Consider the following 22,782-nt stretch of genomic DNA (forward strand, 5'->3'; position numbering starts at 1 on the left):
GCATAAAACATGAGCTGAAATCCCCAGTAATGCCATTACCTTTCTAATGGGAACTTGCAACTATGTATCAGTAAAGTGGATGACCTGTACCACCAGTAGCTGACATGCCCAACACTTCATTAACACTGTAAAATGCCAACTTCTTTGTACAAATAATTGACCATTTTATAAGTAGCCAGGATACCCTTGATCTTGGCATCACAGACCTGGCCACATTTTGCACATCTCCATATGTATTATCTTCTCTCTTTAAATCAGACCATAAGTCGCTGATCTTTTTCTTTAAAAGTGGAGATGCTTTCCATGCAAATACCTTTGTGTTTAGGGACTTCTGAACAGTAAACTTTCTTCAGTTACTTGACGACTCAAGTAAATTCTGCTGTAATTCTCCTCTGACAGAGCCCACTGCTAAAGCCACCAGGTATGCCTCTGACTTGTATTTCCTTTTAAATAGCTGTAGTGATAAGGCAGTCTATATCTGCTACACATATAATATAAAATGTAAAAATGCACCCACCCATGGAGGAATCACATATAAAGAAACCATACGAGAAGAAAGAAAAAAGAAATGTACTTAGTGCTTGTAAGAGTCTGATACTACCCACTGTAATAGCACAGTTGAGCAAGCTAGTAAAAAACTTAAGGATACCATCAAGAAATTCAGAGCTGAATGTCAACTTAAAGTAGCCACTGAAATAAAAGTAACTGCAGATCTTTAACTGTGTCAGGAAGTCAAGAGTTAAAACCCAGCAATATTCAGAGCAGGTCCACAATAATACTGCCCACTCTGACCCAAAATAAATAGCTAATGTACTAGTTGACAAGTCTAATGCATAGTTTACTCCACCCACAGTTATAAGCATTTCACCGATTGCACATTCCCTGGCACCCCTATAATCACCACAGAACAAGTCCTCTTAAGCATTTCCAAAGATAAGAGTACCTCATCTATGAGCCCTGATAACATATCAGGTTAGCTAATTATCAGTACCAAATATAATCTGTCTGAATCCCTACTTAACTTGTTTAATCCAAGCATCTCTACTGGTTACATTCCCGAAGCCTAGAAAGTAGCCCTTGTAATGTTTTTGCATAAGGGTGGCTGAACTACAGACCCTGGTAAATGCACATTAGTCTCACTAGCCTCATATGTAAAGCTTTGGAATGTTTTAGGTGAGACCTTGTTTATCTGGGCGTTGAACTTCTCTTTAATGCTGGACCGTCATCAGTTCAACTTTGTAAAAAGCAGGTCCTGTCTAATAAACCTCCATAGTTTCTGTGAAAAAAGTAATTGAAGTGGTGGCTAGCAGATGTTCTTCGTGTTTCACTGTCGCAGTCATTACATTTGGGTTATCTGCTTGCAGTAGCCCTCAGTCGGCCTGATTAACAAAGTCTTGGGTCCTGCGTCGGTTGCTGTCCCTTCTTCGATGACGTCAGGGGTATAAAACATGCAGCCGATGCCATTACATCAGTCTTTCTTGCCATGCAGTGCCTGAAGCAGAAGCAGTTCGCAAGTGCTGGTTGGCCGACTCCTGAAATTTTTGTTTTCGAGTTTCAGAACCGAAGTCTTCAACTAAAGCTAAGTACCCCATTGGGGAAACTTTTTCTTGCTCCTTACCGATGTCAGTAAAAGTTAATAATTGCATTACTTGTGGAAAGCATTACTTGTGGAAAGCAAATACCTCACAAAGATTTTCATTTGTACTGTATTCCTTGACTAGGCCCTGAGCACGACGTACATTACTGTTGGTTTTGTGCTTTATTTAATCAGCGCACTATCCATCGTTGGTATATTTTCGCTTCTAAATATTTTGGTTCTCGGTTTAATTATCCAGAAATGTCGTCGGTTAGGCATCCGACTACTGGGATTCTGAGAAAATGCAAAGATAAAGACAGAGACACCCCACCAAGGTCCAAAGCTGCCGACGACGCTTATCCTAAGCCAGTCGCCAATTTGCTGGTACTCAGTGAGGCGCTTTCGCAGCCCCTGATACCCGCTACTTCTGACTCGCAGGCCACTACTGAGACCCATTCGGAGTCCGGTATGCCGCAAGATGCTTTAACTGTGGAACCTGAGGATGTCTCTACCTTGGATGGATCCGGAGCCGCTGTGCAGACACCGGCTTCTGAAGGTGTATTCAGGCCTATGGACTTGCATATTAAACCGACGCCTCCTTCTTCATTTAGGCCAAAATCTTGAACCATGCCTAAGAAACCGACACCCAGGCCGCATGCTCAGGCCTCTATGCCTAAAAAACAAATGATAAGAATGGCTAAAGATCTTATTACCCTAATCAGGGGAAGACAACCTCCCCCTTCTAAAAGACCTAGGACTGAAGTTGTTTATGAATCTTCTGAACAGGATTCTGATTCTTCTGATGATCTGGATTTGCCCTTATCTACTTTTGAGGATTCTGATGCAGAGGACTCTATACCCTCTGCTTCCCCTCCAGAGGATTTTTCTTTTGGTGAGACCTTACATACTCTAAGGGAGCATTTCCACTGGGAAAGCCAGGCCTTTTCTGATTCAAAAAAGTGGCTTAGGGATTTCTTACTCCTGCCTCAGCATAGGCCTTAAGCTATACATTGTGTACTAGGCATTGTTGATGATGCCTTTTCAGAATCTAGTTTGGCTCCTGATTCTTTCCCTCCTGCTCCCAGAAAACCTGACAGATATTACAGGGTTCCTGATTCTCATAAGTTCCTTTTCAAAAATCCTATTGCGGATCCAAAGACTATTTCACAGGGACCCAAGGGCATTAAGGCTTCTACTGCTAAAAATCCTACTCCCTCTGATAGAGACTCCAGACCCACTGGATAGATGGATTAAAGTTTACACTTCTGCAGCCTTGGCCATTAGGGCTTTAAACTGCCAGTTTCATATGTTAAAGTATCAACAACATGTGATTGGATTCCTTAAACAGAAAATGATGTTACTTCCTGACTGTGCTGAAAATAAAGAATTACAGGATTTAATGCATTCTGCTGAACAGGTTGGAAAACATACTTTGCAATGTGGATTTGATTCATTAGAGGCCTTTTGCAGGGCTACTGTTACTGGGTCTGTGCTCAGAAGGCATGCTTGGCTTAAGGAGCAAGGTTTGCCTGATCATGTTAAAGCTAAATTGTTGGATGCTCCCTTAAATCAGGACCGCCTGTTTGGCAACAAGGTGAGGAAGTTCTTAAAAAGATGGAAGATAAAGCTAAATCTATGCAGACTGTTAAAGATTTCTTACAAGTTCAGCTTCCTAGATTTAGTAGGCACTGGCCCTCTAAAAATTGGTCCTTTCCAGCCCCTTCCAGGTCTTCTCAAGCCAAACCCAGACACAGCAAAAACCCCAGGTTTCAGTCCCAAGGGACACACAAGACTAAGCAGTGGGGGGTTTCCGCACCCAAACCTGGGAGTAGTAAGACTCCCCCCTATGGAAAACTGTCGCAATGACTTGCTTTTAAAACTACCGAGTACTTCCCAACTGAATGCTCCTTTAGGCGGAAAGATTGGAATGCAGGCCAAAAACTGGGAACTCATTACCCAGGACAAATGGTTGTAAAATATAGTGTCCCAAGGATACAGATTTCATTTCCACACATTGCCAACACCAAACGGGTGGCCAGATCTACCCCCAAATCAGGGGGCAGAGGCCCTAAATCTCAAATGCTCTCGCTCTTAAAAATGGGGGCTCTTCAGTTGGTACCAGAAGAGGAAAAGGGACACGGTTTCTATTCAAGACTTTTTCTGGTACCCAGAAAAGGCAATGCATGGCGTCCTATCCTGGACCTTTCTATTCTAAACACCTTTCAGGTGATTCCAAAATTCAAAATGCTGACTCTTCACCAGCTGCTTCCTATGCTAGGCAAGGATGCATAGTTGGCAACACTAGACTTAAAAGAAGCATACCTGCACATCCCTATCAGGGAGTCTTGCAGAAGATACCTACGCTTCAAAGCAGGCTACATGCACTATCAATTCTCTGCACTGCCCTTTGGCTTATCTACTGCGCCCAGGGTATTCACAAAGTGCCTAGCTCCATTCATTGCATTTTGCAGGCAAAGAAATATTCAAATATACCCATACCTGGATGATTGTCTAATTCAGGCAGAAAGCAAGGACATTCTTTTGAGTCATCTGGCTTTTGTTCAAAGGGTACTGACTTGTCTGGGGTTCACCATAAACGAAATTAAATCCCACTTGGTACCCTGTCAACAAATTATATTCCTGGGAGCAAGCTTGAATGCAACTTCCCAGATGGCTTTCCTCATGCCAGAGAAATGGATTCATTTGACAACTTACTTCAAACAAGTGGCCATATCTGCAAGGCAAATACTGCAAGCCTTGGTTTTCATGGCCTCCTGCATTCTTCTAATTCCATATGCAAGGCTGCATATGAGGAAACTACAATGGTACCTCAAAAGCCTATGGTGTCAACATTCACAGGATCTAGAAGCAAGGATTCCTGTCATACCTTGCCTACGCCTAGAGTTCCTTTGGTGGTCAGAGGCCTGCCACCAAAACTGGGGACTACCATTCACATTACCCCCTGCTGCCCAAACCTTAACAGACGCATCAGGCTATGCATGGGGGGCTCACCTGGCAGAGAAGTGCATTCAGGGCAAATGGAACCCAAGTCAAATGCACTTGCACATAAATCAAAAGGAAATGTTAGCTGTACAGAATGCTCTGACAGCCTTCAAGGACCACATTCTTCCAGGACAACTAATGGTGAAGACGGACAACACCACTGTCATGTGGTACATAAACAAGCAGGGGGGGGGGGGTGCACATTCTTGCCCCCTCTACAGACTAGCCATGGCATTGTGGAACACAGCCTTGAGCTACCAAGTGAATCTACAAGCTTAATTCCTGCCAGGAAAGCAAAATACACTGGCAGATGGACTAAGCAGAAACCTCATGGACCCACACAAGTGGAAACTGGAACTAAGGATTTTCAACATGTTGACAAGCAAATGGGGGAGCCCAGATATAGACCTGTTTGCCTCCCCACAGAACCATCAACTGGACAAATTTTGCACAAGGATTCCCCACAAACAAACTTGGAAAGTGGACTCTCTGTCCTTCAGCTGGAAAAACCTGGGGGAGCCCAGATATAGACCTGTTTGCCTCCCCACAGAACCATCAACTGGACAAATTTTGCACAAAGATTCCCCACAAACAAACTTGGAAAGTGGACTCTCTGTCCTTCAGCTGGAAAAACCTATCAGTTTATGCCTTTCCTCCTCTGCCTCTGCTCTCCAAAGTACTACTAAAGATCAAATAGGACAGGCCAAGGACGATTTTAATTGCACCAGACTGGCCTCGCCAACACTGGTACCCACTCTTGCGCAGTGTGTCACTTTTAGCTCCATGGCACCTGCCCCCTTCCAGGTCCTCTCAACAGGAGAACCAGATTGTGCACCCTCAGCTGCAAACCCTGAACCTAGCAGCCTGGCTAATTACCTAATCTCTCCTTTACCATCTCTCAGTAAATCAGTGATGGATATAATTTTAGAGGCAAGGAGGCCTAGTGCTAGAAAATCTTATGCTGAAAAATGGAAAAGATTCTGTGCCTGCAACCAATCTCAAGGAATGAACGCAGCAGTGCCCAATTTACCTCAGATTCTGCAATACTTGACTGAGATACTTCATAAGGGCTTGTCTTTTTCCTCCATCAGAATTCATGCCTCAGCCATTTCAGCTCATTATAGCACAGAGCCTCCCCTCTTCTCTCACCCACTGCTCAAGCAGTTCCTCAGAGGGGCCAAAAATTTAAGGCCATCCAGGAGAGCTCCAACTCCAGCCTGGGATCTTAACTTTGTCTTGGAGAAACTCACTCTTCCTCCTTTCGAGCCAGCTGCTACTGCAGATTTAAACTTTCTTTCCTGGAAAACAGCTTTCCTTATAGCAATCACTTCTGCAAGAAGGGTATCTGAGTTACAGGCCCTTATGGCAGTGGAGCCTTTCATCATCTTTCATGTGGACAGGGTGTCCCTCAGAACCAATCCCTCCTTCATGCCCAAGGTGGTATCCAGTGTGGCTCTTTATCAGTCCATTCATTTGCCTACCTTCTTTCCTAACCCACAGAACAAAGGGGAATGGATACTGCACTCCTTAGATGTGCACAGACAACTTAGATTCTACTTGGACAGGACTAAACCTCAAAGGAAATTTGAACAACTGCTGGTGGCATTTGCTGCAGGGACAGAGGGGAAAGCTATTTCAAACCAAACCATTTCAAAATGGATAGGCCACTGCATTCATTTCTACAATAAGCACCATGGAAAACCTATCCTACAGGGCATCGTATCCCATTCAACCAGGGCTACATCTACCTCTACAGCCTTTCTCAGGGGCATCCCTACAAGGGATATCCTAGAAGCTGCTATCTGGAGTTCTGTACATACTTTCACCAAGCATTATCATTTGACAATTTTCTCTAAATCCAGAGCTGGTTTTGCCACTGCAGTCTTGCAGGGCCTTTTTAGCTGGTCCTAATTCTATTTAAATTCCTCCTCCCAATCTTAGCTTTACTGTTCGAGTGTATTCACTGTTGCAGTCCTGGTTACCCTCCCTCCAGCCCCCTTTCTTCTTTTGTCTATACCTCTATTCTCACTTAATATGCTCCAAAAGCTTGTTGGTATATTTGCTTTTTGTTGGAGGTATATCCTTGTATTATATATTTAATTGCTTCCCATTAGGGGGACACCTGACATCTGGGGCAAGAAAAACTAATGTAATGGCATCGGCTGCATGTTTTATACCCCTGACGACCTGACGTCATGGAAGAAGGGACAGTAACCGACGCAGGACCCAAGACTTTGTTAATCAGGCCGACTGAGGGCTACTGCAAGCAGGTAACCCAAATGTAATGACTGCAACAGTGAATACACTCGAACATCTACATTTATGGTAAGTGTACACAACTGTACTTTATGCAGCACATGCAGAATATTTGGACCTAGCCAAGACCTTTGTCACTATTCACCATGTAGGCATTATTGATAGATTTGTAAGTCCATATGTTGTAACCAGCTCCTATGGTGTTGAGAGATAAAGCCATAACAATAGCTCAGGTGATCCAAATTTGATTAGCTTATTGGGCGTCTGATGGAGCTGGCCAACGAGGATGGAATTGAATGGCTACTGACAGCTACCCTATCCTAGTGGTAGGGAGAATGCTGTGGTTAACCGCTTGGGTAACACCGTGCAAGAGCATTAGATGTTGTATCCATAAAGCACAAGCCTGGGAGCATGTGCTGCCATTGTGCTTCCACAAGTAGCTAGGAGAGCATGTGGAGGCATGCTCCCTATGACAAGGCAGCAGTAGCAGAGCTGAAAGAGCTGCTGTGACTGATGGGATGCATCACAGGGGAGGGTGTGTAGCTCCATAGAACCAGCAAGCTGGCCCACTAATGCTGTCACCTAGCCCAAGGCTGCTATTATTTTTATCCCAAAGAACAAATAGGCAATTTGGGTCAGTCCTGCAGAGTGCATCCATGTGTTATACAATGGGTAGCTGTATGTTTGATAGGGCTCATGTGGTTAGAGTTGCAGATGCCACTTCTAAAAGAAATAAAGGTTAACAGTGGCATAACATAGGGCTCATTGTTGATCCTATTCTTGTTTAGCATCTGTTTCTCGGACCTTCATGCCAGCAGTCCTGCCTTCAACCAACCCTGCTGGCCTGTATTTATCCAAGTCTTCAGATGACTGCAAATTTGGTGCTGTTATCCTTAACAGACTCTCAAGTGCTCCGGCATAGCTATGTTAGCAGTTGGTGGAATGTCAGTGGTTTCAATCTAAATATGAAAAAATGTAGAGTAGTTCATTTTGGTAAACAGAACATTTCCACATCACATTGTGCATGCAAAATACCCCTCCAGTCAGACACTGTTGTAATTTACCTAAGCACTCTTGTTGATAATTCCTCATGAGTACTATGTCTCTATACTGTTTGAAAGACCTTCTGTCTGGCTTATTTAATTTCCAAAGGCATTGCCTTCAGATCCTGAGAGTTTTTAATTCCCCTTTATTCACTTTTCATCAGATCCATTATTGAGTGTAATGCTCCTTTTGGCAATTATTTGTGTAAGCACACCATTCAACTTGAGACACTTCAGAGATTGCCAACTAAAAAGATCATTGACCTTAAAACCCTCAGTAATCCAGACAGACTGGCAGCCCTCATCTGTCTACTTGGTCTTCTGTGGATTTTCATGGTGATCTGTTTCTAGCCTTTTGAGACTAGAATGATTTGATCTTCCTTGCCCACACCAATAGTGTAGTGGCATAAAGCCTACACCTACAGCCCAGGTGACCTAAGTTTGACTAGTATCTCAAATGCTTGATGGCACAGGCAGGGATGATTTGCATACCCATTTATTTGGGGGGGGGGGTGACAGTGGTTTCCATGCAGCTAACACTGCTGCTCTGAAGACAAGGCCTCAACTGAAGAGTGAAGACCCATCATGGTACTGAGAGCTGATGGTGGGAACACTTGAGCATGGCTGCCCAAGCTGGCGATTGTACACTCTGTTGGCACATAGAGGCACATCCATGTGCAGACTAGGGAGGCATAAGTAGCTCTTGTAGTGACCCAAGTGGTCACATTACCAAGGTGGGCAGTGTTAGGCCATATAAAAAGAGAAAAAAAAAATCTCTCATTACCAGGGAACCTGTGAGAATGTAAGCACCCTTGTAGCTGTCTGGATGAAGTCCCTGCTTGGACAGTGTACAGTGGATATAAAAAGTGTACACACCCCTGTTAAAATGCCAGATTTTTGTGATATAAAAATGAAACCACAAATGTTTCCCACCTTTAATGTGACCTATAACCTGTACAATTCAATTGAAAAACAAATCTATTAGTGGAAAAAATATAAAAAATTAAAAAAGTGCAATAAGCCGGTTGCATACCTGTGCACACCCTTAAACTAATACTTTGTTGAAGCACCTTTTGCTTTAATTACAGCATTCATTCTTCTTGGTTACACACCTGCCATCAGTTAAAGAGACTCTGATTAACCCCAAATAAAGTTCAGCTGTCCTAGTAGGATTTTCTTGACATTTACTCAGTTGCCTGCTACAGCAAAAGCTATGGTTCGCTGAAAGCTTACAAAGCATCAAAGGGATCTCATTGTTGAAAGGTATTAGTCAGGAGAAGGATACAAAAAAATTTCCACAGCATTGGATATACTGTGGAACACAGTGAAAACAGTCATCAAAAAGTGGAGAAAATATGGGACAACAGTGATGTTGCCAAGAACTGGACGTCCCTCCAAAATTGATGAAAAGACAAGATGAAAACTGGTCAGGGTGGGTGCCAAGAGACCTACAGCAACGCTTAAAAAGCTGCAGGAATTTCTGGCAAGTACTGGTTGTGTACTACACGTGACAACAATCTCCTGTATTCTCCATATGTCTGGACTATGGGGTAGGGTTGCAAGATGGAAGCCTTTTCCTACACTGAAAAACATCCAGGAGCGGCTAAAATTTGCAAAACAATACATCAAGTCTCCCAGATGCATATAGGAAAATGTGTTATGGTCTGATGAGACCAAAGTTTAACTTTTTGGCCACAATTCCAAAAGGTATGTTTGGCGCAAAAACAACACTTCATATCACTAAACGAACACCATCCCCATGGTGAAGCTTGGTGGTGTCAGTACCATGCTTTGGGGTTGCTTTTCTTCAGCTGGAACTGGGGCTTCAATCAAGGTGGAGGGAATTATGAACAGTTCCAAATACGTCACTTTTGACCCAAGACCTTCAGGCATCTGCTAGAAAGATGAAGAGGAATTTCACCTTTCAACATGGCAATGACCCCAAGCATGCATCCAAATCAACAAAAGAATGGCTTCACCATAAGAAAATTAAAGTTTTGGAATGGCCCAGCCAGAGCCCAGACCTAAATCCAAAAGATAATCTGTGGAGTGACCAGAAGAGGGCTGTGCACAAGAGATGCCCTCACATTCTGACAGATTTGGAGTGCTTTTGCAAGGAAGAGTGGGCAAGTATTGCCAAGTCAAGATGTGTCATGCGGATAGACTCATGCCATGCTGATAGTCTCTTACCCAAGAAGACTGAATGTTGTAATTAAATCAAAATGTGCTTCAACAAAGTATTAGTTTAAGGGTGTGCACATTTATGCAACTAGGTTATTGTAGGGTTTTTTTTATATTTGTTCCCCTAACAGATTTGTTTGCTTTTCAATTGAATGGCACATGTTATAGGTCACATTAAAAATGGGAAAAGTTTTGAAATGATTTATTGTGGTCTCATTTTTTTATATCACAAAAACCTGACATTTTAATAGAGGAGTGTACACTTTTTATATCCACTGTCTGTCTGATCAAAAGGAAGCTTAATTGTAAATAGACATGGGGTGTAAAAATGATCCAGAAAAAAAGACTAACCCTCCTTGATCTCCAGTCCTTTTGCAAAACAAATTTTTCCTCAAGTACCCAGTTAAAGGAGCAAAACTTTCATCAAAGGGTAAATAAGATATGTTGTCATGGTAGAGTCATATCTCAGTGTTTCCCCCATATCTGGCACAAGATCCCACTGCATGTCATGCGCAGTAGTACTATTGCCACCGTAAAGGTAAACCTAGATAATGGAATTAGCAGCCTCAGATTCTCCCCGCAGCCTATGCTATGTGTTGCCCTCCTTGAGGATGGAGAGAACTTTTCTACAAGGTTTATTGGCTTGCCTTATAAACTGAAAACTGATTACCTAGTATTTACCTGTGAATCTATGACTCTCTAGGCATTGCTGCCACACCTGAGTCCTCGGGTGGTCTGGTTACACTTTACCTCAAAAGCATGTACTGCCACATACAAGTTCTCAAAGGACAGAGGCAATAACTGAGAATGTCTTTCTATTCATATGTTGTAGTGCTCATTACTTGAGGGAGTCCGCCGTCGGCTGACTTGTACATCCGACCACTGTACAAAAGTCTAAAACTGCTGTAGGGTCCTTGTGACGTCATACACAGATCTAGTCCTACATTAGTCATAAAGTGACATCGAGTATAAAACAGAGATCAGCACGCACCAAGCCTCAGAATTTTTCTGCCGCCAGTCAGAACATCTCCCGTTGTTTGCTCATCAGTAAAGTTGTATATTCAGATCCCAGTAAGTGCCATATTGGGGGGTTTTCTTATTGTTTTGTGTGCTAATGTTATGGTTGAGGTTACATGTCAGCTAGGAAGGGCAAGTGTCAGTGTGGAAGGCAAATTGCACATAAAGTTTCCCACTATCTTTTTCTCTTCAGCCTAGGCCCTAACCATGACCATACCTCTTGTTCGATTTGCAAGGCCTTTGTCCCCAAGACCCTGCGCAGTCACCCAGCTTCCCTAAACCTGTACTTAAAGAGCCAGCACCTTAAGCACTTGACACACTACATGGAAGGTATGATGGGCCCTTTAGGTGAGCCAGTTATTAAGAAGACCAAGAAATCTAGGCCTGACTTACCCGGTGCTCCTTCAATTCTGGACGTCTCTCCTGAGGCCAATGGTGGCCTGGAGACTGTTTTGGAATCAGTATGTGAATCGTCATGGGTACCAGTGTGAAGGCTGTGAAGGATCCTAATAACACGTCCTTGGGAGATACACAGGTGTCTGTTACAGACGACAGTGGGGGAACCCAGGCTTATTGTTACTGAAGGTCCACGTGGCATTCTTCAAATCATTGTTCACGAAATAGTCCTGAGCAATATTATGGAGTACAAGCCGCTGTCTGGTCCCTTATCCTTCCACCACGTGAATGTCCCACAAAAGGAGCAGAAAACTAAACATGCTTCTCCTGTTACCCAAGAATAGCTTGCAGATTGGCAAGCCTTCTCTCAAGGGCAGTTTAATGCCTCTTTATAGCCTTGAGACAGTCCAATGGGCTCCCTCTCCCTTTTCCCTCCTTTTCTTCTGTTCCTCCACAAAAGAGGATTACAGTTGAGTTTCATCCGATGAAGATGACTCATCTGAGGATGAATTATTGGCATACTCTGCCCAAATTTCATTTCCCTTAGGCTGTGCTTTCCCTGAAGAAGAATCGAATGGCACAGATTCTATGGGGAGGATATTACTTTTGGGGAAACCATTGTTAAAATGAGGGAGTTCTTTAAATGGGATTGCTCCCAAGTGTCAGAAATTCAGAAAAGGTATTATGACCTTCTGCAGATGGCTTCTCCTTCTCCATCTGCAGTTCCCCGTATGCTGCCAGCATTTTAGATGCCTTTTCAGCAGCTTCTAAGTGCCCTGACTCCCAACCTCCTGCCCCTAACAAGCCATATAGATTTAACAAGGTGCCAGAGAATTACAAATTCCTGTTTAAATGTCCCTCTGCAGACCCAGCAACAATTTTTGTGTCTGCTTATAAGGCCTTTAAGATATTGCCCTCCACTTCCCTTCTCCCATCAAACAAAGAGTAAAGTTATGGAGAGGTTGGGGAAGAACGTCTTTTTAGAGCCATAAACTACCAGACCCATATGGTTAAATATGCCTTAGCCCTTCTCTCTGATGCCAGAAAACTAATTTCAGAGCTTCCAGACTCTCCTACTAAGGCTCAGTTATCCTCCATTCTGAGCTCTTCTGCTCAAGCTACACACCATTCAATTAAGTTTAGCTACAATCTAGTGGAGGCATCTGCCAGAGCTGCTGCTTCAAGGTCGTTTCTGAGGAGGTACTCTTGGCACAGACTACAGCCCTTGTCAGACAACATAAAGGCAAAAAGTATGGATGTATCCCTTGACAACAAGGCCTTGTTTGGTGGATGTTCATCGTGCATACAGCTGCAGTCATAACAGATGGGTTCTCCTGCCGTCAGGCGGGTCCTCGGTCGGCCGAATTCCAAAGTCTAGGTCCGGCGTCGGTTGTCGTCGCTTCTTCCCTGATGTCAGAGGTATAAAAGAACCAGCCGACGCCATGTTCTTCAGTCTTTCTTGCCGCGCGGTGCCCGAAGCAGAAGCAGTTCGCAAGTGCCGGTCGGCCAGCTCCTGAGATTACGAAAAATTTGGAAAACCGAAGTCTTCTTAAAAGCTAAGTACCCTGCTGGGGAAACTTTTTTTGACTCAGACCGATGTCAGACAAAGTTAATAATTGTATTTCTTGTGGGAAGCAAATACCGCATAAGGATTTCCATTCCCTCTGTATACCTTGTTTAGGCCCAGACCACGACGTCTCGGTCTGTCACTGTTGTGCTACATTCAACAAACGCACTATTAAGCGTCGGGCGGAGTTCGTCCAGCATTTTTTTGGGAAAGCATTTAACTATACCATGTCGTCGGATACACCGACACTGGTTTTGTCTAAAAAACGCAAAGACAAGGACCGACACTCGAGGTCAGCGGCCTCTACCGACACCACGCCAAAACCGACTACACGTGGTCCGGTTCTCAGTGAGGCGCCTACGCAGCCCCTGACTACCGACGACACATCTTTGGCGGTGTCTCCTGTACCCGAGGTCGCAGGCTCCTCGGCCCACACCCCGACTACAGATACCGAAGCCACTCTTGGCGTTGAAACACAGAATGTGGACAGGTCCACCTCCACTCAAGGTGTCTTCAGACCTTCCTCTTCTTTCTCCATCAAGGCTTTCACCAAGTCTAAAGCAACCATGCAGCCTAAGAGACCAGTTACACAGGGCCCATCTCCAGGCCCCATGCCTAAGAGACAGATGCTTAAAATGGCTGAGGATTTAATTACTCTAATCAGAGGTTCTCAGCCACCTCCGGACAAAAGGCCCAGAGTGGGGGAAGATTCCCCCTCCTCTGATCAGGGATCCATTTCAGAACACTCTGATGATCAGGAACAGGCTTACTCCCCTTTTGAAGACTCTGATGCAGAGGAGTCTATTCCTTCTGTATCCCCCCCTGAGGATTTCTCATTTGGGGAGACTTTGCATACCTTAAGGGAACACTTCCACTGGGAAGGCCAGGATTATTCAGATTCCAAGAAAAGGCTCAGGGAATTTCTTTTGTTACCCCAGCACAGGCCTCTGGCTATACCTCCTGTCTTGGACATCCTAGATGGTGTTTACTCGGAGGCTTGCCTTAACCCGGACACTCTACCTCCAGCTCCAGTTAAGCCTGACAGGTACTACAAGGTTCCTGACTCACACCAATTTCTTTACAAAAGCCATGCTGCTGACCTAGAAACCATCTCACAGGGACCCAAGGGAGTTAAGGCTTCCATTGCCAAAAATCCATTGCCTTCCGAGAGAGATTCCAGATCCTTAGAAAGGTGGGGAAAAAAGGTATATACCTCGGCTACCTTAACCATGAGGGCCTTAAACTGTCAGTTTCATATGCTAAAATACCAACAGTTTCTGTTATCTCAATTGAAAAGTAAAATGTCACAACCTGAACAACCAGACTTGAAGGAGTTGCAGGATTTGATGCATAGTGCAGAACAAGTGGGTAAACATACCTTACAATGTGGTTTTGATGCTCTAGAGGCCTCATGTAGAGCTGCTGTTACAGGCTCAGTCATACGCAGGCATGCTTGGCTCAAAGAACAAACCTTGCCTGATCATGTCAAAGCTAAATTACTAGACACCCCTCTTCAAAAGGATGTACTATTTGGGGCAAATGCTGAGGAAGTATTACAAAAAATGGAGGAAAAAGCTAAATCAATGCAAACTGTGAAAGAATTTCTGCAGGTTCAACCACCACGTTTTAGTAGAAATTGGCCTTCCAAAAACTGGTCCTTTCCTGCCACGGACAGACCCCAAAGAGGCAGATACAGGCGCCCGAGGGGCAGAGGACAACCACAAGGATCGTACAGAGGCAGACAATGGCAAGCTCCTACACAAAGAGGTGGTGAGGACAACTCAAAATCGTTCAGAAAGCAAACCCAATGACTTTCCCCTTTGCAGGCCAACCAGGTCTCAAATGGCAGCCCCCTTAGGAGGAAAGCTGGCACTATTCTCAAAAAATTGGCATGTTGTCACAAAAGACAAATGGATCCTGGACATTATAAACAGAGGCTACAAATTCCACTTTCATACCCTTCCAAAAATGAGAGGCATGCCAAAACTGCCACACAATCAAAAGGCAGAGGCACAAAAGCAAATTTCAGATCTTATAAACATGAAAGCTATTCAAGAGGTACCTACACGAACAAGGTCAAGGTTTTATTCCAGGCTATTTCTGGTGCCAAGGAAGGGAAAAGATTGGAGACCTATTTTGGATCTTTCCATCCTAAACACTTTCCTACTGCACTAAAATTCAAGATGCTCACTCTACAGCAACTTCTTCCCATGCTGGGCAAGGAGTCTTAGCTGGTAACATTGGACCTCAAGGAGGCATACCTGCATGTCCCAATCAGACAAAATTGCAGAAGATACCTCAGATTTCTTGTAGGTTCAACCCATTATCAATTCTCTGCATTGCCCTTTGGCTTATCTACTGCACCCAGAGTATTCACGAAATGCCTGGCATCAGTAATTGCCTACTGCAGACTTCAAGGGATACAAATATACCCTTATTTGGACGACTGCCTGATCCAAGCGGACAGCAAGCACATTCTTCTGAAACATCTGGCTTATGTAATAATGTTATTAAACTCTCTGGGATACACAGTCAACAAAGAGAAATCAAGGCTAATACCCTCTCGAAATATAATTTTCCTGGGTGCCAATTTGGACACAAACACCCAGATGGCCGACCTCACGCCAGAGAAGCAGGGGCAACTAATTCAATATTTCAAAACACTGGCAAATTGCACCAGGCTGACTGCAAGGAAAATCCTGCAGGCTCTGGGATTCATGGCATCTTGCATCTTGCTAATCCCATGTGCAAAGCTGCATATGAGAAAACTACAATGGTACCTAAAAACATATGGTCTCAACACAGCCACAGTTTGGAAACAATAATACCACTACTTCCATGTCTGCAAAAGGAATTTCTGTGGTGGGCTCAAGCATGTCAAGCAAACACAGGTCTTCCATTCAGCAAGCCTCAAGCAAATCAAGTCATCACAACAGACGCCTCGGACTACGCCTGGGGCGATATGACAGACCGGTGCATTCAGGGCAAATGGTCCCAAAAGAAAAGCACCTTCACATCAATCAAAAAGAAATGCTAGCAGTAATAAATGCTATTATAGCTTTCAAGGACCTTCTACAACCAGGTCAACTATTGATAAGAACTGACAACACCACAGTTATGTGGTACATAAACAAGCAGGGAGGAACACATTCCTATCCCCTATGCAGACTGGCCATATCACTTTGGAACATGGCCATGGACTTACAAATGGAACTACAAGCACAGTACTTGCCAGGCAAGGAAAACACGCTGGCAGACAACCTAAGCAGGAATATGACAGATCCACACGAATGGATGTTGCATCCAAAAGTTTAACAGAAATAATCCAAGAATGGGGAAGGCCAGACATAGATCTCTTTGCCTCCCACAAAAATCATCAATTGACAAAATTCTGCTCGAGGACCTTCGACCCAAAGGCCTGGAGAGTGGACGCTCTCTCAGCTGGACATCAATGACAGTTTATGCCTTCCCGCCTCTTCCTCTGCTGCCCAAAGTCCTATTGAAGACTAGAGCAGACAGACCAAAGATGATCCTCATTGCTCCGGACTGGCCAAGGCAACACTGGTACCCACTCCTGAGGAGCCTGACTCATTCCCCTCCATGGACCCTGCCTCTAATGCCTCTTCTTCTGACTCAGCACAACTTCAAAACTCTTCACAGTCAGCTAAAAACACTCAATCTAGCCACATGGAAGATTCCTTAGCATCACAGCAGGCCCTACTCTCCAAGGAGGTGCAGGATGTCATTTTGGAGGCCAGAAGGCCATCAACTAGAAAAGCTTACTCCGCAAAATGGAAACGTTTTTGTGTCTGGAATGAGAAAAAGGGCCAGAACCCTGGAAAACTGAATTTACCTCAAATACTACAATATTTGGCTGAACTACTAAGCAGTGGACTTTCGTTCTCCTCCATCAAAATCCATGCCTCAGCCATTTCTGCAGAATACAACACTGATCCTCCTTTATTCTCTCATCCTCTTTAAAGACAGTTCCTCAGAGGGGCTAAGAATTTAAGACCTCCAAGGAAACAGCCAATACCTGCTTGGGATCTAAATTTCATTCTGGAAAAACTGACTTTGCCTCCCTTTGAGCCAGCTGCTTCATCAGATTTGCAATATTTGTCCTGGAAAACAGCTTTCCTTCTGGCTATCACTTCAGCTCGTAGAGTTTCAGAACTACAGGCCCTCATGGCTGTCCAACCTTTTATCATCTTCCATCAGGACAGAGTTTCATTACGAACCAACCCTTCCTTTATGCCTAAAGTGATATCCAGGGTAGCTTTAAATCAGACCATACATTTACCTACTTTTTATCCCAATCCTCAAAACAAAGGGGAGAGATTACTACATTCCTTGGACATCCACAGGCAACTGCGTTATTATTTGGACAGAACAAAGCCTTTCAGAAAATCAGAACAGCTCTTTGTGGCCTATGTGGTAGGAGCTCCAGGAAAGCCAATTTCCAAGCAGACAGTCTCAAAATGGATAGCCCACTGCATACGCTTTTGCTATTCCTTTCATGGCAAAACTGTTCCTACAGGCATTAGAACTCATTCCACCAGGGCCACAGCCACCTCTGCAGCCTTCCTCAGAGGAGTTCCTACCAAGGATATCTTGGAAGCAGCCACTTGGAGTTCTGTGCATACCTTCTCCAAACACTACAACCTACCATTATACTCCAAATCTAGAGCAGGCTTTGCCACTGCAGTCTTGCAGGGCATTTTGGCTCCTCCTAGTTCCACCTAGTGCCTACCACCCCTTTCTTAGCTTTGGGATTCTACCCATCTGTTATGACTGCAGCTGTATGCACGATGAACATAGTACATTTTTGTACCTACCATAAATGTAGATATTCAAGTGCTAATACAGCTGCAGTCCAGGTTTCCCTCCCTCCTTCCCCTCTAGGGGTATTCTTTTATGGTGTATTTGCTTGCAACTACTGTTTTTTTATTATATTGCATTGCATTACTTCATAATTTTATGTATTGCCTTCCTTCTGGGGGCACCTGACATCTGGGGCAGGAAAAACTGAAGAACATGGCGTTGGCTGGTTCTTTTATACCCCTGTAGCTCTGACGTCAGGGAAGAAGTGACGACAACCGACGCCGGACCTAGACTTTGGAATTCGGCCGACCGAGGACCCGCCTGACGGCAGGAGAACCCATCTGTTATGACTGCAGCTGTATTAGCACTCGAACATCTACATTTATGGTAGGTACAAAACCGTACTTTCTGCTGCAGAACTTTTTAAGTCCTTACAAGAAAAGGGCAGAGCTACAAGACCTAAAACACATTTTTGTGTCGCCAGTTCCCAGATTTCAGAGGAGCTACCCCTCTAAAACCCCGTTTGTTAGGAGACCTTCCAAAACTCTGTCTTGCAATGAAAAAAAGAGATATTAAGAAGCAATACTCAGCCAAGTCCTCTACATCATCTCCTGCTTCTCAGAAGCAGCCCTTTCTGTGCAAGCCAGGTAGTCTGTGACTGCCATGCTCCTTGCAGTCAGACCACTTTTCCTTACGTCTTTCTCTTTCTCTCCCTGCTTGGAAACGGATCACTCAGGACTCTTGGGTCCTCTCCTTATTCTTCAAGGATACTTCATGGTGTGGAAGACTCCACCTTCCTTCAGGGGTATTCCACTACCCCCAAAAGAACAGCTGGATTATTTTCCCCAAGTCATTTTCAGTCGTCTTTCTCAAGGTACCATTAAGGAGGTGCCACCTTCCCAAAGAGGGAAAGTTTTTTCGCCAGGATGTTCCTGGTCCCCAGGAAAGATGGCCCCTGGAGGCTCATCCTAGACTTATCCCACCTAAACACCTTCCTGAAGGTTTCCACCTTTTGCATGCTGTCCTTGAACACTCTACTTCCCCTCATCCTTCCTCAGGCCTACATGGTGTCTCTGGACATCAATGTTGCTTACGTCCACATTTCCTATTCATCCTTTGTTCAGGAAGTATCTTCGCTTTGATATTGCTTCCTCACATTTTCAATTCTCTGCCTTGCCTTTTAGATCGTCTACAGCTCCAAGGGTCTTCACAAAATGCTTAGCTTCTGTCATAGCCTTTTGCAGACTAAGGGGTATTCAGATTTTCCCGTACCTGGATGATCTTTGTCTCCATGCTCATTCTCTAGACACCCTTCAAGAGAATCTGGTCTTCTTCTGGAGGGCCTAGGATTCCCTATCAATTATCAAAATTCTACCCTGGTTCCTTCACAAGACCATGATTTTCTAGGATGCAGAATCCAAACAGACAGGATGTTGGCTTCCTTACCTCCCCAGAAGGTTCTCTTTCTCACTGCCTTCTTCCAGACCCTCTTGCCTTTTCAGTCCCTGACTGCCAGGGAGTTTTTCTGCCTATTGGGATTTATGGCATCCACTGTTCTCATGCTACACATGAGGAAATTCCAGTGGCACCTCAAGTCTATATGAATGCAACACACTCATTCATTGGAGTGTGTTATTTCCCTTCTTCCCTACTTGACAAAGGAACTAAACTGGTGGATTCAGCAGGTTTCCTTGAATCCAGGCCTACTCTTACAGCCACCCCAGGAGCTGGTCAAGGATGCTTCAGACTTGGGATGCAAATTTTCAAACCTCCTCTTCTTTCAGGAGCCCTAAAGTGATTCACAGACAACACCACCACAGTTCTTTGGTATGTCAGCAAGCAGAGAGGGACCAAATCTTATCTCCTGTGTAGACTGGATCTCTAAGCTTGGGAGTTAGCCTCTCAAAGTCAATTCACCTTCCAAGCAGTCTACATTCCTTCCACTCAAAATGTTGTGGCAGACACATTTAGCAGGTCCATGAATAAATCCCATGAATGGATGTTACACAGGGATGTGTTTCTGGACATTGCCCATCTGTGGGGTACACTTCAAGTAGATCTCTTTGTCTACCTTATGAACAGACAACTTCCAAAATGTTGTGTCAGAGTTCCCAATCCTCTGGCATGGAAGGTGGATGCCCTGTCCATTTATTGGAAGGGATGTTTCTGTATGCATTCCCCCCTTCCCACTTCTCCAAAAAGTCCTGTTGAAGATCCAACAGGAGCAACTAAAAATCATGTTGGTGACTCCCTTTTGGTAAAGACAGCATTAGTTCCTCCTTCTGCATTTAGCCAAGGACCGTCATAACAATTACCCCACAGAGTGGACCTACTCACACAGAATAAGGGATCTCCAATACATCTACAGATGTCAACCCTGCAAATGACTCTGTGGTGATAGGCTTTTGATCCCTTTCAGACACTTTTTCTCTGAGGACGTTTTGCAAGTTCTGTGGGAGGCCAGAAAACCCATTACTAGGAAATCCTATATTTCCAAATGGAAAATGTTTTCCATCTGGTGTTTTTCCAAGGACCTACAACCACTGCTTGTGGATGTTCCAGTGGTTCTGTGTAAATTATTGAAGAGTGGATTGTCATACTCTACAGTAAAAATTAATCTTTCTGCAATCTCTGCATGTCTGCCTATGATTCCTCCTGTGGCCTTAAGGCTGGAAGTTAAACTTTTCTTGAAAGCTGTCCTTCATATCAGGCCACCAAGTAAACCAAATCCTCCTCTTTGGGATCTAAACTTTGTTCTAGAAAAACTTACCCTGGCCCCATTTGAACCAGCAAGAAGTTCTTCTCTTCAGCATTGCACCTGGAAAACAGTTCTTCTTGTGGCCATCACCTCGGCCAGAAGTGTCTCAGAACTTCAGGCACTGATAGCTTCTTCTCACTTTACTGATTTTCATAGGGATAGGGTCTCCTAATGCACTAATCCGTCCTTTATGCCCAAGGTGATGAATGAGTGGTCACTCAGTCAGTCCATTAATCTGCCCACCTTTTTCCCATCTCCACAATCCTCTAGTGAGAGGATTTTACACACCTTGGATATGCATAGACAACTCAGATTTTATTTAGACAAAACCAAACATATTAGGAAATCTGATCATCTTTTTATTTCCTATCATCCTAGGGTCTGGGCAGGTCTGTTTCCAAGCAGACTATCTGCATTTGGATTTCCAAAACCATTTCCTTTTGCTGTGTGTCTCATGGAATAACTTTTGCTTCCCCAATAAAGGCCCATTCCACTAGAGCTGTGTCCTCTTCTTGTGCTTTCTTCAAAGGTCTAGACACCTCCTCTATATTAGAAGCAGCTACCTGGTCTTCTGTATACATTTTCTCAAAGCACTAGAAGTTGGAAGGCATTTCCAGGTTTAGAGCTGGTTTTGCAAGGGCTATTCTGGAGGAGTTTGTAGAGAGTACTACTGACCCTCTGCACAATTCTTCTTCTGCATGAGCTTTGGTATTCTCCTCATGTTATGAATACTGCAATATGTGAATAGAAGGATGTAGAATACTTGTGTAAAATCGTAGATGTCCTTTGTTTCTGTATGTTGCAGTATTCTTTCTCCCTGATGCTTGCCGGTATGCTGCTTATGTGTTTCCTCACCTTTTTTTCAGGCTGGTGTTCTTCCTGGAGCATTCAGTTCTGAGACTTGGTGCTTGCTGACATCTGCTTTATACCCAATGTCACTTTATGACTGACGTAGGACTAGATCTGTGTGAGATGTCGCACATACCCTACAGTAGCTTTAGACTTTTATATACTGGCTGGAAGTATAAGTCTGCTGGCAGTGGACTCCCTCAAGGTATGAATATTGCAACATATAGAAGAGGACGACATCTGTGGTTATGGTAAAATTTTAAACAACTAGTCTGTTGTAGTATTTAGGCATGTATTACCAGTTTACATAATTTTCCTTTGGTTTAGCTGCTGTGCCTAGACTATTCACCTGGTTTCTGGCCTCACTGATAGCATACTGCAGAATTAAGGACAACCACATTTATCCCTGGTATGTCTGTCTGATTCATTTTGTATTTCCAGAGGGAATGTAGAGGTTCCTAGATTTCACCCTGATATGCTAGAACAGCCTAGCTATCTTTTATGGTCAACCACCTAAAATGCAACCTGAGCCCAGCTCAAAGTATGATATTCTGGAGCGGCACATCTGGACTCAACTAACTGCAGGGCATTTCTCCCAACAGAAAAGGTTAAGGTTCTGTTGGTCTCCTTCAGGTACATGGCAGACTTACTCCAGTGGACTGCTAAGCACTGAAGATTGTGGATCTTATGGCTTCAGCCATCCTAATGGTTCCTCATGTCAGATTATATATGTGGAAATTACAGTGGTTTCTGAAGAGCTTTATCCCACCATCCTAGATAAATGCATTCCTTTGTTAACATAGCTGAAGAAGGAACTAGGATGGTGGGAGAACCTGACTGAAATAAACAAGGAGATACTTTCAAACAGCTGTCTGACAACCAGACCATAACAAAATATGCATCAGAGTAGGGTTTGGGTGCTTGCATCTTAGACCTAAATGTACGGATGTATGGGTGTATGGAATTGTCTAGAGAGTAATCTGCATAAAAATTTAAAATGCATGTTAGCAGTCATTTGTGCTGTGAGAGCATACGAGGCTGTCTAGGTACCAGGGACCCTGGGGGTGGTTACAAAAATACTATATTGATATGGTAGACACACTAACAGGCTGGGACTTGCTGTTATTACCTCTGTAGGTTAGTCATACAGGGTCTATGATCAACCCATGCAGTACAAGTTGTTTTTGACCGACACATCTATACTTCACTTAGTAGAGCTCGTTGGCATTTCATTTGAGCGGGAGTTCTTCAGACTTACACAAGTGGTTGCTGCACAAGAAAACATTTCTAAGTATTACCAATAAATGGTGCTTAG

General features: G+C 44.0%; 1 protein-coding gene across 1 annotated transcript in view; it reads left to right on the forward strand.

Moving 5' to 3' along the window:
* Window positions 1–22,782, forward strand: part of POLR3F (RNA polymerase III subunit F) — a 1,043,854-nt gene that overhangs the window by 304,702 nt on the left and 716,370 nt on the right. The gene's annotated exons all lie outside the window — the stretch shown is intronic.

The sequence above is a fragment of the Protopterus annectens genome, chromosome 1.part2 (assembly GCF_019279795.1).
Source record: "Protopterus annectens isolate FY-2018-M chromosome 1.part2, PAN1.0, whole genome shotgun sequence".
NCBI lineage: Eukaryota > Metazoa > Chordata > Ceratodontiformes > Protopteridae > Protopterus > Protopterus annectens.